Here is a 15204-nt window from a genome sequence, read left to right as displayed (position 1 = left end):
TTTTCCCTATTTAACAGTGGTTTGACATAGTGATTTTTTGACTTTAGGTCCATTCTAAAGCAATACACATTTAGTAGAAACCATACTTCAGATTTTGAATTTTGATTCCTTCCCAGGCTTGTAATATGTGGTATGATATTCTCTTGGGATGCTGGGCAGCAGCAGTGAGCCATGGCTCGCAGTCAGCCATGTGATTGCAAGGATAATGAGCCAGTACACTTACAACCTCTGTACCTATTCAACCATTCTGTTTTTCACTTTCAGTACAGTATTCACTGAGTTACATGAGATATTCAACACTTTGTTATAAAGTAGGATTTGTGTTAGATTATTCTGCCCACCTGTAGGCTAATGTAAGTGTTCTGAGCATTTTTAAAGTAGGCTAGGCTAAACAGTGATGTTCAGTAGGTTAGGTGTATTAAATGTGTTTTTGACCTAATGATCTGTTCAACTTATGATTAGTTTATTGGGACATAATCCCATTGTAAGTTGAGAAAGATCTGTATTACCTTCATACATCTCTTCTGTTATAAACATGTCCATACAAGGGTTTCCTATAAATCGCTTGCATTTAAAAACATTTTTTTCAACGTTTATTTATTTTTGGGACAGAGAGAGACAGAGCATGAACAGGGGAGGGGCAGAGAGAGAGAGGGAGACACAGAATCAGAAACAGGCTCCAGGCTCCGAGCCATCAGCCCAGAGCCCAACGCGGGGCCCGAACTCCCGGACCGCGAGATCGTGACCTGGCTGAAGTTGGACGCCTAACTGACTGCGCCACCCAGGCGCCCCAAAATCGCTTGCATTTAAAAAAATGTTTATTTATTTTGAGAGAATGTGAGCTGGGGAAGGAGGAGCAAGAGAGAGAGAGAGAATCCTAAGCAGGCTCTGCACTGTCAGCACAGAGCCTGATGTGGGGCTTGATCCCATGAACCGTGAGATCATGACCTGAGCCAAAATCAAGAGTCAGGCGCTTAACTGACTGAGCCACCCAGGCATCCCAATCGCTTGCATTTATTTATTTATTTGTTTGTTTATTTATTTATAAATGTTTATTCATTTTTTGAGAGAAAGAGAGACAGAGCATGAGCAGGGGAGGGACAGAGAGAGAGAAAGGGAGACACAGAATCTGAACCAGGCTCCAGGTTCTGAGCTGTCAGCACAGAGCCTGATGTGGGGCTTGAACCCACCAACCATGAGATCATGACCTGAGCCGAAGTCTGACGCTTAACTGACTGAGCCACCCAGGCACCCTTGCATTTTTATATTTTAAACATCAGTTTCATTCCTCTCATTTTCCTTATAGGTTTATTTTTTTTAAACTTAGTTTTAAATTTACAGTGATTCTTCTTTCTCTCTTTTCCCATATATAATTAAAATTTAATCCCAGAAAAGTAATCGTCCAAAATCCTTGTTTTTTCCTATCCTGTTCCATTTTCAGTTTTCATAGTCAAAGGTAAAAATTTAAGTAGCATGGGTCTTAGTAATTGAAATTCATGTCTCTTCAATTCTCTTTTCTATTATTAACAAATAATAAATAGGGGCACCTGGGTGGCTCAGTTGGTTGAGTCTCTGACTCTTGATTACAGGTTAGGTCATAATCTCACTGTACCTGAGATCCAGCCCCATGTCGGGCTCTGTGCTGACAACGTGGAACCTGCTTGGGATTCTCTCTCTGTCTGTCTCTCTTTCTCTCTCTGTCTCTGCCCCTCCCTTGCTCTCTCTCTCTTGCTCGCTCTCTCTCAAAATAAATAAATAAATGTTTAAAAAAACAGAAATAATAAACATTCATTCCATGAAAAATTAGGGCTACAGAAGATTGAAAAAAATGTAAATCACCTGAACACTCCCAAGAGTTTTTGTATTATATTTTAGTGTATATTTCTTAAGACTTTAAGGTTTTGAGACACCTGGCTGGCTCAGTCAGTAGAGCACATGACTACTCTTGATCTCAGGGTTGTGGGTTTGAGCCCTATGTTGGGTGTGGAGGTTACTTAAAAATAAAATCTTAAAAGAGACTTAAAAATTTTCCCGAAACATGGGGAATTTATAAAATTTGTACATTGGCGTGCCTGGGTGGCTCAGTCAGTTAAGTTGGTTAATTAAATAATTAATTAATTAAAATAAATAAATAAATAAAATTTGTACCGTTAAAATGGCTGCTTTCAATTGACATTTAGATTTTTTCCCCAGTATTTAACTATTTTAAACATCAGTCTAACGGTTAACTTAGTTTATATCTTTTCTCTTTATCTAATTGTTTCCTTGAGGTAAATCTCTGGAATGTAATTATTATGTCAAAGGGCCTGTGTTTATATAGTAATGATCAAATTTCCCAGTTATTGCACCTGGCTTGCTCAGTTGGTGGAACATGTGACTCGTGATCTCCAGGTCATGAGTTCAGGCCCCATGTTGGGTGTGGAGCCTACTTAAAAAAAAAAAATTCCCAATTATTTAAATCCTTGTCACTTTTTTTTCCCTCTTCCACTGGAGAATTTCTCTGTTTTTGTTTGTCTCTTGCATTTACTTACTGTCTCTTTTTCCCACAGTACACACATCCACAAATATTTATTAGGTAGGAAGAAGTCTTCATCATGAGATTGATTACTTAAATATGGACTTCATCAGTCTCAGTGAAGACAGTCCTTGTTCTCAATGGACTGACAGTTCATTGGGGGAGGTAGATGGGCATACTGACAATGTAAATTAATTTGGTAAGTGCTGCCATTAGTAGAGAGCATGCGTGACACGAGCATAGGGTGACTCTTCTAAAACAGGCTACAGAGAATCAGGGAAGGCTTCCCAGGTTGAGTTGAGAGTGAGTTTGAGTTGAACCTTGTGGTAACGCAAATTAGCTAGGCAAAGAAGAGTGGCAAAAGTGTCTCAATATGGGCATAGAGCATGCAGAGAGAGAAGTATGATAAAGCGTCTCACCAGAAATTGGGTATTTTTGTATGATTGGAGCTTAGGGAAGTAGTGGAGAACAGTTTGGAAAAGAAGCAGAGACCAAGTTCTGAAGGGATCTATATGCCATGCTAAAAAACCACACTTCATTCTTAGGGGAAGGAGTAAGGGGATTTATTCATTAGCTAGAAAAGCACAGTCAATCTGGGTAGTAGTTGTGGTGACAAATGAAGACCCATCACTGACATCCAGATGTGTCTATTAAGTAGGTGAGATAGGAAGGGGATAAGGTGAGAACTGATGAAGGCCTAAAATAAGACAGTTGTAGAAATAGAAGGAGGTAGATGTAATTAAGAGCTTTTTATTTGGAATCCTTGCCATGGGAGGTGTGTTATGTGCTATACTTAATTAAACATCCTGGATATTTTGAATACCTGCTATATGACAAGCACTGTGCTGGGGTCTTGGGATAAAAGTATGAATGAAAGGGTTTCCTGCCTTGAGTGGCTTATTGTTATGTAGAGTGCAGCAGATTGCAAAGAGAGAAATTACCATGTAATGTAAAACATGTTGTAGGTTTAAGTACGTTATGAGAGCATAGAGAACTAAGCAATTATTAATTTCATATTAGGAGGTGACATTGAGCAGAATCTTGAAGTTCTGAAGTTTTTTTTCCTGCATATCTTGAACTGTATTTAAGGCATTTTATATTGTATTTTATGTGGTATATCCATCCACTTACAAAACTTTTGTTCCTTCCAAAAAGCAATTACATAATGCCAAAAGACAATGAAAAGTCTTCTACCATAAAGTGTTCATTCTGGTAAAAAAGTACTAGATAACCGTTTCTTATCTGGAAAGCACTACTGGTTGCTTGTCTATTTATCTTTCCCTTTGTTTTTCTAAACTATTTCTTAGTTTGTTAGGACATTGGCAACTTTTAAGGCTACTTTTGAGAAAGAATACAATATTGTATTCCATTATATGTCAGTTCTCAAAGATAAGAATAAAGACTTGTGGCTAAATAGGAAGGATTGACCCCCCCCCCTTTATTTTTGTCTTCCTAAAACTGCACTGAAATGATAGGAAGAAACAACAGAAAAGGAAAACAACAGTGGATGGGAGCTTTCAGTGAATGAAAAAAGTAAAGAAAGGTGTTAGAACTGAAGAAGCAATAAATTTTAGATGTGATGAGAAGCAAGTCTACACCCGCACAGAACCTTAAAGAAACTTATGGAAGTTCTAGGGATCTCTGAAGGCTTAGGTGAGGTGTGGTGCTGAAAACAGAAATTGGTTGGTAGTCTGTGCAAGGAGTGGTTAGTTATGCTGGTATTCTGTCCTAATTATGTAGCTAAGTAACGTTATCCTTGTCCTGCAGGAGACAAAAGGTTTATTTTCTGGAAGAATTGAATTATGAAAGCTTTGCATTAAGAAATCCCAGACATATCAAAAGGTAGGAATAGGTGCAGGGTTGAAAGTAGGTTGACTAGGGGAAATGTAATGTGAAGTTATAAATGTAAACTTGAGAACAGTCTCCATCTTGTGTGAGTTTCCTCTAGACACATTTAAGCTCCTTAGGGGAACACAGGGAGTTAGACAGTTGGATTTAACCAGACTTGAGGCTTTGCCAGCTGAGGCTAAAGGTCAAAAGAATAAAACTCTAGAAGAAAAACCTGTGATGTTTGAGATAGCTATATAATATTATTGGACTTGCCTCACACATGACAATAGATACAGACATACAGGATTTAACTTGGAGTCTATAGAGTTAATTTTATTTGTTTAAAAAAATCTTCAGTTAGGTAGATATTAGAGGAGAGGATCTTTTGCCTCATTCATTTTGACTTTGGTACTTCTACTTGTATAATCCTTTCCTACTTCTGATGTGATTTAGTTCTTTGATAGATGTAAGCCTGGTTCTTAGCATCAACAGCACTTCTCATTTAGAATTTTAACAAATACATATTTTTTTTCAAGTTTTCAAGATAGGAAAATTTCCCTTCCTCCCTCCCTCCCTCCCTTCCTTCCTTCCTTCCTTCCTTCCTTCCTTCCTTCCTTCCTTCCTTCCCAAGTTTATTTATTTATTTAGAGAGAGAGTGGGGGAGGGGCAGAGAGAGAGAGGGAGAGAGAGAATCCAAAGCATGCTCCCCATTGCCAGTGCAGAGCCTGACATGGAGCTTGAACTCAGGAACTGTGAGATTCTGACCTGAGCCGAAATCAAGAGTTAGATGCTTGATCAACTGAGCCACCCAGGTGCCCCTGACCAGAGATTTTCATTCTCTCTCTCTCTATATATATATTTTTTAATGTTTATTTTTATTTTTGACAGGGAGAGAGAGAGAGAGACAGAGCATGAGCAGGGGAGGGGCAGAGAGAGGGAGACACAGAATCCGAAGCAGCCTCCAGGCTCTGAGCTGTCAGCACGAAGCCGGACGCAGGGCTCGAACTCACAGACCGCGAGATCATGACCTGAGCTGAAGTTGGACACTCAACCAACTGAGCCACCCAGGCGCCCCCATTCTATATTTTTTATTGGTTTCTGGAAACTTGAATTTTCGGCTTTTTAAAAATTCTCTTATTTTTTAATAAGTACATTATTTTTCCATCAGATAATGGAATTGCATTTACAATAATGCCAGAAAAATTTCTTTTAGTGCATATTATCTTTAAAATTAAGCGATGTTCATTAGATCATCTCTAAGATACTTTCCTGTTCTGAAATGCTATGATTATATGTTTGATATTTTATATGGGTAATATGAGATTCTTAATTTTATTCGGATTACAATTACCAATCTTGTTCAAGACTAAATTAGGCTCCTAAGGAATTTCAAATCTTCTCTAAACAGCTACAGAAGTATTTAAATTGGACTACTGTAACTTCATGGATATTGTCATATATTCAGAAGAAGGAAATAACATTTGAGGAAGCTTTGAAAGCTTTGTCTTTTACATACCGCTAGTAGTAAGGGTAATGTTGGGCTAATAGATCCATTGCTTCTAAACAATGGAGGAGGACTAGAATCCTAAGAGACTCCATTTGGAGGAAAACAGTTGTTTTGCAATAAAAATCTCAACAGGAAGCCTCTGAATCTCAATTTAAGAAATCTGTATGTACAGGAAAAAAAAAGACATTCTAGTAAAGCAGCAGTTTTGCTAGCTTTGGATTCTTGGAGGGCTTATTGTAATACAAAATAATTGGTATTTTTATGAATTAACAGAGTTAAAACCATTGGGTAGAAAGTGCCTGCCTCTGAGGTTTTATTTTGTATTATCCACTGAAAATAAAAAATATTCAAAAATTCTTAACTGTTTATGCAACGTTTAACCTTTGGCCTTCTTAGACAGTAAAATGTGTCTGCTGCATTTCATAGTAGCCAGGTCTTTGAATCTGAAGATGTAATTTATTATTTAAGCCCCATAGCTGTCATTTGTCTGGCTGTGATAGGTTTATATGAAGAAAATTAGGGCTTATTGCTTTAGCAAATATAATGAGCAATGTGTTTTTTTTTTCTTTAGGATCAAATAGGGCATACTGAATCAGCAGGACTGGCTGGTGGTGCAGCAAGCATCATGAGTAAGCACAGGGAAGTCTGTCCCTTATCACGTGTGTAAGGGGAAAAAGGTAAGAAAACCAATGTTCTATTTCTGTTAGAGATTGAACTTAAGAAAACAGCTAAATCTACAGAAAATAATGCTCATGTATATATGCTGCTTGCTTCATTTATAACATTGCCTCTTGTTAAATCAGGAGTATAGTTTTAAAAAAAGATTTGACTTAAATCCAGAGGAAGGGTATTTTAAAATTACTGTTGAGTTATGTCAAAATTCTAATTTTTCTGCCAGTGCTTGGCTTTTTCCTTTTAGAGTCAGCTTCTACTTTGAGCATAAAAAGGTAATTTCAGCATGAAAAAGAACACGGATTTGAGCAATATTGTTGGTAGAAAAAAAAATAGTGATATATCTATCCAATTAATCTTATTTCTATTTCTTAGTCATCATGTAAGAGCAAAGCAATTAAAGCTAATTTTGGGGCAGGGAAGCAAATATAGACTTAATTACATTATTTTATTTTGTATTTTTAGACTAATTGTGAAGAGCAATAATTTCCAGCAGAAAATTGGAAGTATTTTACTAATTCTTGTAGAGCAGGAATCATTGATTTTTTTTTTTTCCTGACTAGGAATCATGTTTGATTTCTTTTAGGTCATACAATTACTTAGGGGCTGGAAATGGTAGGGAGGGTTGAGGATGTGTGGGTAAGATGAATTTCAGAAACTGATTATACCATTCACTAATGGCATGTTGCATACTCTGGCTGAGTTTAATTTTCCACATAAGCTTTAAGAATAGAGGCATGAGTCTGACAGTGTGTGATAGCAGAGTGAGCTCCTTTTCAGTTGAGAGTGGAGTAGAGAGGCCCTTAGTAGTTAGTGCCTTCCTCATCAAAACTTCTGGGCCTACAGTTGGAAGGGTATTTCTTATACCCTAGCCACCTCATGTAGAGGCATAAGAAGGGGGTGCTGGTTTTTGCTTTTACTGGGCAAGATCTTATTCTTCAGGTATTACCTCTTTAGGAAGTTTTCAACCTACTGAAAAAATTATCAACAATAATAAAAAATAATCAGTGGTAATCAGTCATTAGAATATTTGTCACGGGGCGCCTGGGTGGCGCAGTCGGTTAAGCGTCCGACTTCAGCCAGGTCATGATCTCGCGGTCCGGGAGTTCGAGCCCCGCGTCAGGCTCTGGGCTGATGGCTCAGAGCCTGGAGCCTGTTTCCGATTCTGTGTCTCCCTCTCTCTCTGCCCCTCCCCTGTTCATGCTTTGTCTCTCTCTGTCCCCCAAAAAAATAAACGTTGAAAAAAAAAAATTAAAAAAAAAAAAAAAAAAAAGAATATTTGTCACAGTAGCCTACCCTACCTCCCAAATACATCCCTGCCTCAGTCTGATTTAGCTTCACCTCTTCTTTGGCTCCATAGCCCTCAGGGCATATATCAATTAGTACTATGTTTTATATTTTAAGTTTATTCATCCATCTCCTCTATGAAACATTAGGCACCTTTAGGTCAAGGACATTGTCTTATTTTTTTTTTTAAGTTTTATTTATTTAGGTAATCTGCACATCCAACGTGAGTTTCAAACTCATGACTCCAAGGTCAAGAGTCATATGTTCCTCCAACTGAGCCAGCCAGGTGCCCTAAGGACATTGTCTTATTTGTCATTATAATCTAATGACAAGGACAGTGCCTGATACTCCATGATGTTTGGTGCACAGATGTATGTATGTTCATTTTAATTAGTATATGGCATAAAGAGGAAGTACCAGTGAAGGAAACAAAAGGAGCAATCAGATTAGTGCTATAAAAGTGGAACCCCCTAAGGTTGATTCAAGGGAATGTCCAAAAGGACTATGGTCAATAGAATAAAAAAGAAGAGGTCCAGAAGCGCAATGCCAAACAAAGAGGTCCTCAGGAAGAAAATGTACAAAATTAAGTAGTTCTATTGCTTTTCTTTTCTTTTTTTTAAAAAAGGTTTCTTGATGTTTATTTATTTATGAGAGAGACAGAGCATGGGCAGGGGGAGGGGCCGAGAGAGAGGGAAACACAGAATCCAAGGCAGGCTCCAGGCTCCGAGCTGTCAGCACAGAGCCCGACGTGGGGCTTGACCTCATGAACCATGAGATCACGACCTGAGCCGAGGTCAGATGCTTAACTGACTGAGCCAGTCATGTATCCCTATTTCTTTCTTGAAATATACATGTATAATATTTAGTGACTTCTATTTTGAATAAGACATGGATGCTTTTATAAGAAGGCAGGTAAAGAATCCTGACGTAGGGGTCCCTGGCTGGCTCAGTTGGTGGAGCATGGGACTCTTGATCTCAGGGTTGTGAGTTCAAGCCCCACATTGGGAGTGGAGCCTCCTTAAAAAAATAAAAAAAGAATCCTGACTTCAGATTTGTTATTTATTTTTTTAAATGTTTATTTATTTTTAAGAGAGAGAGACAGAATACAAGTGGGGGAGGGGCGGAGAGAGAGGCAGGGAGACACAGAATCCGAAGCAGGCTCCAGGCTCTGAGCTGTCAGCACAGAGCCCATTGCAGGGCTCGAACTCACAAACCGCGACATCGTGACCTGAGCCAAATTGGACGCTTAACTGACTGAGCCACCCAGGTGCTCCAGGGTTTAAATCCTCTGGGATACCCAGCTTATGCAGTGAGAAGACTGCCCCTCTCCCAAGCCCTCAGGAGACCACAGGGTTTTCTTTGGAAGATGAAACTAAAGATGCTCAAGACTTGAGGACATTAAACATAACTGACGAGGGATCGGGAACCATACATAGTGAAAGCAGGAGGATTAAGAGAAATCCTTTATACTGAAAAGTGAGACCCTTCCCCCTCACTCCTTCCTTTACTTTTCTTTCAGAAGGTAATTGCCTAGTATTATATCTCTCTGTACCCCCTTGTAGGAAAGTATATGAGCCTTCTCTAAAGTCTAAAGAAAAGACCCCTCTATACTGACATTTAGAGGTCTCCCAGTGAAGTAACTATGTTCCCACCTGATCACCATGCAGTGGAAGCCTCCTGGTTGAGAAGCCAGACATGCAGAGCTTCCAGTTGGCTTTAGTACTTCATTTATTCAATAAATAGGCATTTGGGGAGAGCCTCCAAGGGGAAAGAGAACAAAACACAAAAGTACAAAAGAGGAACTTGGAGGAAAATAATACAGGAAATAGAAGAAAGTTTGAGGAAAAAAGCCCAACAAACTGTAGGTAATAAGTAATTGCATCAGAGAAGTTAAGAGAAGAGATAAGAAAAGAAGTTATACGCATGAAATAAGATGACGTAAAAATCATTAGAAAAAGAAAGTGCTCTGGAAATTAAAAATATGATAGACACTTCTGGTGTATTTAAAAAATTTTATAAACTATCTTAAGCTTATAGAAAAGTCATGTACAAAGAACTTTTTTTTCCTCTGAACCATTTGAGAATAAGTTGCTAGCGCATGATCTTTGAAATTGTGTTTCTAGCAAAGAAGGACATTCTCCTACATAACCACAATATATTAATCAAAATCAGCAAATTAATATTGATCCATTACCACCAACTAATTCTTAGATCTTATTCAGGTATTGCCAGATGTACAAATAATGTCCTCTGTATCAAAAGGATCTAGTTTAGAGTCATGTGTTGCAGTCATGTCTCTGTAGTCTCCTTCTGTTTGGAACATTTCTGCAGTCTTTGACTTTTTTGACCTTGACACTTTTGAAGATTGCAGACCAGTTATTTTGTAGGATGTTCTTCAGTTTTGGTTTGTCTGATGTTTCTTTATGACTAAATTCAGGTTATGCAGTTTTGTGGGAATATCACAGAGTGGTGCTGTTTTTGTTTTTAAATTAACGCATTTTATTTTTTTAAGAGCAGTTTTAGGTTCTGGTGCCTGAGTGGCTCAGTTGTTAAGCATCTGACTTCAGCTCAGGTCATGATCTCACGGTTCGTGAGTTCAAGTCCTCCCACATCAGGTGAGCTCGAGTTTTTGAGTGAGTCTCGCTTCTCTCTGTTTCTCTCTATCCCTGGGGGATATTCTCTCTCTCTCTGCCCTCTTCTCACTTGCACCCCCCCTCAAAAAAAATGTAGCAGTTTTAGTTTCATAGCAAAATTGAGCAGAAATTAAAGGGAGTCCCCACCCCTATCTAGCCTCCCCCAGTATTGACATTGCTGTGTCCTTTTTCACTGAAGCCTATCAGAGAGCACAGATTTCCATTTGTCCCATTACTGATGATGCTTACTTTGATAGTTGTGTAAGGTGATGTCTGTCAGGCTTTGCCTCTGAAGTTACTCTTTTTTTCTTTGGTAATTCGTAAATATTTTTGTAGAGAAGAACTTTGAAGCAATGTAAATATCCCCTTCCTCATCACACTTGGGATTCATTTATTCATATTGCAAGGATTCATGGTTCTCTTTTTTATTCAGTGGGTTGTAATCCATTGCTATCATTATTTATTTTGATTCTCTGATTTAGCCTGTGGGAACTCCTTCAGGCTGGTTTCTGTGTCCTTTTGACATGTCTCCATTATTCTTGGAGTACATGTTTGCTTTCCAGCATGCAAGATATTCAAGGCTCTTTTTTTTTAATTGAAATATAATCACATACCATAAAATTCACTCTTTTAAAGTATATGTAGTCCAGGGGTTTTTATATATTTATAGAGTTATGTAGTCATCATCACTGTCTAGTTCCAAAACATTTTTATAATCCCAAAAAGAAATCTCGTATCCATTAGCAATCAGTTCCTGTTTCTCTCCAGTTCCCCCCAGCACCTGACAGTCACTAATTAATTTTCTATTTCTTTGGATTTGTCTATTCTGGACAATCCATACAACAGGAATCATACAGTATATAGCTTTTTGTGTCTCCTTCTTTCAGTTACCTTAATATTTTCAAAATTCATTCATGTTGTAGCATATAGCAGCAGTACACCATCTATTTTAATTGTCCTATAATATCCCATTTTGTTGATATACCATACCACACTTTATCCATTTATAAGTTGATATATATTTGGGTTGTTTCCGCCTTTTGGCTTTTATGAATGATGCTGTGAGCATTCATGAATGAGTTTTTGTGTGACTGTATTTCCATTTCTCTTGGGCATAAACCTAGGAGTGGACTAGCTATGCCATGAGGTGTAACTTTTTGAGGAACTGCCAAACTATTTCCCAAAGTTGTGACATCATTTTACTTTCCTTCTAGCAATGTGTGAGAATTCATATTTCCCTATATCCTCATCAGAGCTCTTACATTTTTTCTACTTCAGCTCTGGAATCAGCCATTTCTCCATAGAACCCTGCTTCCTTTTAGTGGATAACAATACTTAGATACCAAATCTGGTGCTAGGTACATGCTCATTGCTACTTGGATTAGAGATGGAGATTTGCTGCTCTAAGATCCTCTCTGCAGAGAGCTAAAGCAAGTGCACACACACACACACACATTTACATCTATATCTGTTGCTAGAAGTGTCTATGTTTATTGAGGTCTATGAGGTCATACTGATATCTCGAATTCCAAACCAACACTGCAGGGTTCTTTCTGGCCTTCACTTTGTGTGCATTTTAACTCCCTTCTCTAATAGTGAGAAACCTTGCTCTGGTTGCTCTTCATGTAGCCAGTTATTTGATCTGTCTCTGCATGTAACCAGTCTCCTATCACTGTCTCCTTCCCCTGACCCTTCTTATCCTGCTCAGGCTCTGACCTGCCACTCTGGATTGTGCTCTTACATCTCCTCCTTACCTCTCCTGCATGTGGACTCTTCTTAGTCACTTGGGCTCTGACTCCCCATCCCCTTCATGTAGATGCCTTCCTCGCCTCTCTTGGGTTCTGATACCCCACCCTGGGCTGTCCTTCTGCATAGACAGCTTTCTTACACTGTTGGGTCTCTGACATCTTATGTTGGGCCACCCCAACACAAGGGCATCTACTTTACTATACTTGGGTTCTGACTCCCCCTTACACAGATGCTCTCTTCATCCTGCTCCTATGTCTGTTGAATTTTTAATAACTTTTTCTCTTTCATTTTTATTTTTTTCCAGCTTTTTATTTTGTAGTAATTATAGATTCACATGAAATTGTAAGAATAGTATAGAGTCCCAGTGTACCCTTCATTTACCCGGTTTTTCTCATTGCTTACATATTATACATAATTATAGAAAACATAAACTAGGAAATTGACACTTGATTTTCCATTTATCAGTTGATAGGTGTCTGGTTATTCCCACCTTTTGGCTGTTGTGAATAAAGCTGCTGTGAGCATATTCATGAATGTGTGTCCCTCTCATTTGTCACATGTAGGTTTGTGTAACCACCATTGCAGTTGAAGATACAGCATGATTCTGTCACCACAGAGATCTCCCTTGTGCTACCCCTTTATAGTCACATGCACCCTCCTCTCCCCACTATCCCATTATTTCATGACTTTTAAAAATTAAAAACATTATTACAAGTCACAATAAAAGCTGAGTAGCCATGGAGATAAACCATGTTACATTCATTTATAGAAAGATTTAATATCATTCCCAATCCTGAGTGAGGGGCAGGTTAGGAATTCTAATTTCTGAAAGGTGATTTTACTGGTGTGCTCTTCCATCCTGTTCCATTGCTCAGTCTTGGAGCCACCTGGGATAGTTTTTTCCGCCAGCTCCCGGCTTTATTCAGAGAGCCCAGTCTGGCCCCTTACACTGTAGAAACTTCTTTAAGTTTGCAGCCAATAATTCCCATCTTCCCTGCTAACTTTTGATCCTAGGCCTGAAGGTTGCTGCCTAGTTTTGCGACCCCTTCAGTTCTCACTCATTGCTGTGGCTTGGTTTCTTTTTGGTTTATGGATTTGTGTATTTCCCTTTCTTGCTTTTGAATTTGGCTGTATAAACTATTTTAAGATAATCTATTTTTCTAGAATTTCTATATTCATAGTGGGAAGGAATGCTTCCTACCACCAGCTCAGTATACTCTTTTTTTTTCTTTTGAGAAATTTCAAGCCTAAAGAAAAGTTAAAAGATAATATAAAGACCCATATATCCTTCACCTAGATTCATCAATTTTTACCATTTTGCTTCTTCTTCTTCTTCTTTTTTTTTTTTTGTTTTTTTTGTTAAGTAGGCTTCATGCCCAGCACGGAGCCCAACATAGGGCTTGAATCCACAACCCTGAAATCAAGAGTTGGATGCTCAGCCAACTGAGCCACTCAGGCGCCTCTTGTTTCTTTTTTGAACACCTCTCCTCCTCTCTCCCTCCTTTCACTCTCTTCCTCTTTTTCCCCTCCTCCCCTGCACTCATACACACATTCACATACTTTTCTTTTTCTGAATCATTTGAAAGTTAAATATAGATATTACAACACTTCTTCCCTAAATAATTCAGCAGACATCTCCTAAGAGTAAGGACATTCTCCTACAAAATCAAAATGTCGTTATCACAGCTAAGAAAATGGTTATTAATTTATCGTATCACCTGATACATAGTCCAAATTTCCTGGATTGTCTCCTACATGGGATTTTTTGCTGTGTATGTGTATATGTATTTTCTTGACTTAGGATCCAGCCAGTGTTCATGCATGGAATTTGGTTATTAAATCTCTTAAGTCTTTTTAAATTTGGAATGATGTTTTTGTAACATTGAACCTTTTGGAAAGTTCAGAACAGTTGTCTTATAGAATGCCTCGCGTTCTAGATTTGTCAAATCGTTTCTTTATGATTCAATTCAGGTTAAACATTTTTGGCAAGAATACTATGTTCGTAATGTTTTAAACTTCTCATTGCATCATATCAAGAGGTACATCATGGCAGCTTGTTTTAGTACATGTGCTGCCGAAGTGAGCACCATCATGGCAGCTTGTTAAACTCTTGGTAATCCTAAGTTTGATCATTTGGTTTAGTTAGTGATTATCATATCTTCTTACTGTAAACATATTTTCTCCTTTGTGATTAATAATCTGTGGATTAATACTTTGAGGCACTGTGAATATTTTCTTTCCTAGTAACCATTTACCTAAGGGCTTTAGGATTTAGGATTTAGGATTTTAGGATTTTTGATGCTGGCCTGCAACAGTAATTATCATTGGAGTTTAGTACAGCTTCTTGACCAGCTGTTTGCACAGGAGTCCCCCTCCTTATCCATGGGGGATACATTCCAAGATCCCCTGTGGTACCTAAAACCATAGATACTACCAAAACCTATATATACTGTGTTTTCCTGTACATACATACCTATGATAAAGTTTAATTTATGAATTAGGTAAAGTGAGAGATTAACAGCAATAACTAATAATAAAATGAACAATTATAACAATATACTATAATAAAGGTTTGTGAAAGTGCTATAGTGCTTCCCATTGCTTAAAAGTATATGCAGTACCTTTGTCAGACTGGCATTCCAAGGCTTGCATGATATAATGCCTGTCTGCTTCTCCAACTGTGTCCTAATGTTAACTATATGAATAAATTCTTGCTCCAGTTTCACTGATCCCTCAATAATTGCCTGTCCTTAGGTCACTCCTTGTATGTCTCTGCCTGTTTTAAATTTTACTTCTGCATCTTGCCATCTGGAATATTCATTAAAATTTTATCCACCTTTCTAGGCCCAGCTCAAATCCATAAATAATGCCTTTTTGTTTTTTTTTTTTTTAATTTTTTTTTTTCAACGTTTATTTATTTTTGGGACAGAGAGAGACAGAGCATGAACGGGGGAGGGGCAGAGAGAGAGGGAGACACAGAATCAGAAACAGGCTCCAGGCTCTGAGCCATC

The 15204-nt window shown here is 38.2% G+C and overlaps 1 protein-coding gene across 1 annotated transcript in view; it reads left to right on the top strand.

The window, feature by feature from the left end:
* Positions 1-6490: 6490 nt before the first annotated feature.
* ZFYVE9 (zinc finger FYVE-type containing 9) overlaps positions 6491-15204 on the top strand; it is a 134979-nt gene continuing 126265 nt past the window's right edge. The window contains exon 1 of the mRNA XM_047085321.1: positions 6491-6529. The gene's annotated coding sequence lies outside the window, so the exon portion shown is untranslated. The remainder of the gene's footprint in view (positions 6530-15204) is intronic.

Source organism: Lynx rufus, unplaced genomic scaffold (genome assembly GCF_022079265.1).
Source record: "Lynx rufus isolate CCGP_SWC_20201006 ecotype Redwood Valley unplaced genomic scaffold, mLynRuf1.p SCAF_2, whole genome shotgun sequence".
NCBI lineage: Eukaryota > Metazoa > Chordata > Mammalia > Carnivora > Felidae > Lynx > Lynx rufus.
Note: the sequence above shows the minus strand (reverse complement) of the source record. Positions and strands in the feature narration are given on the sequence as shown.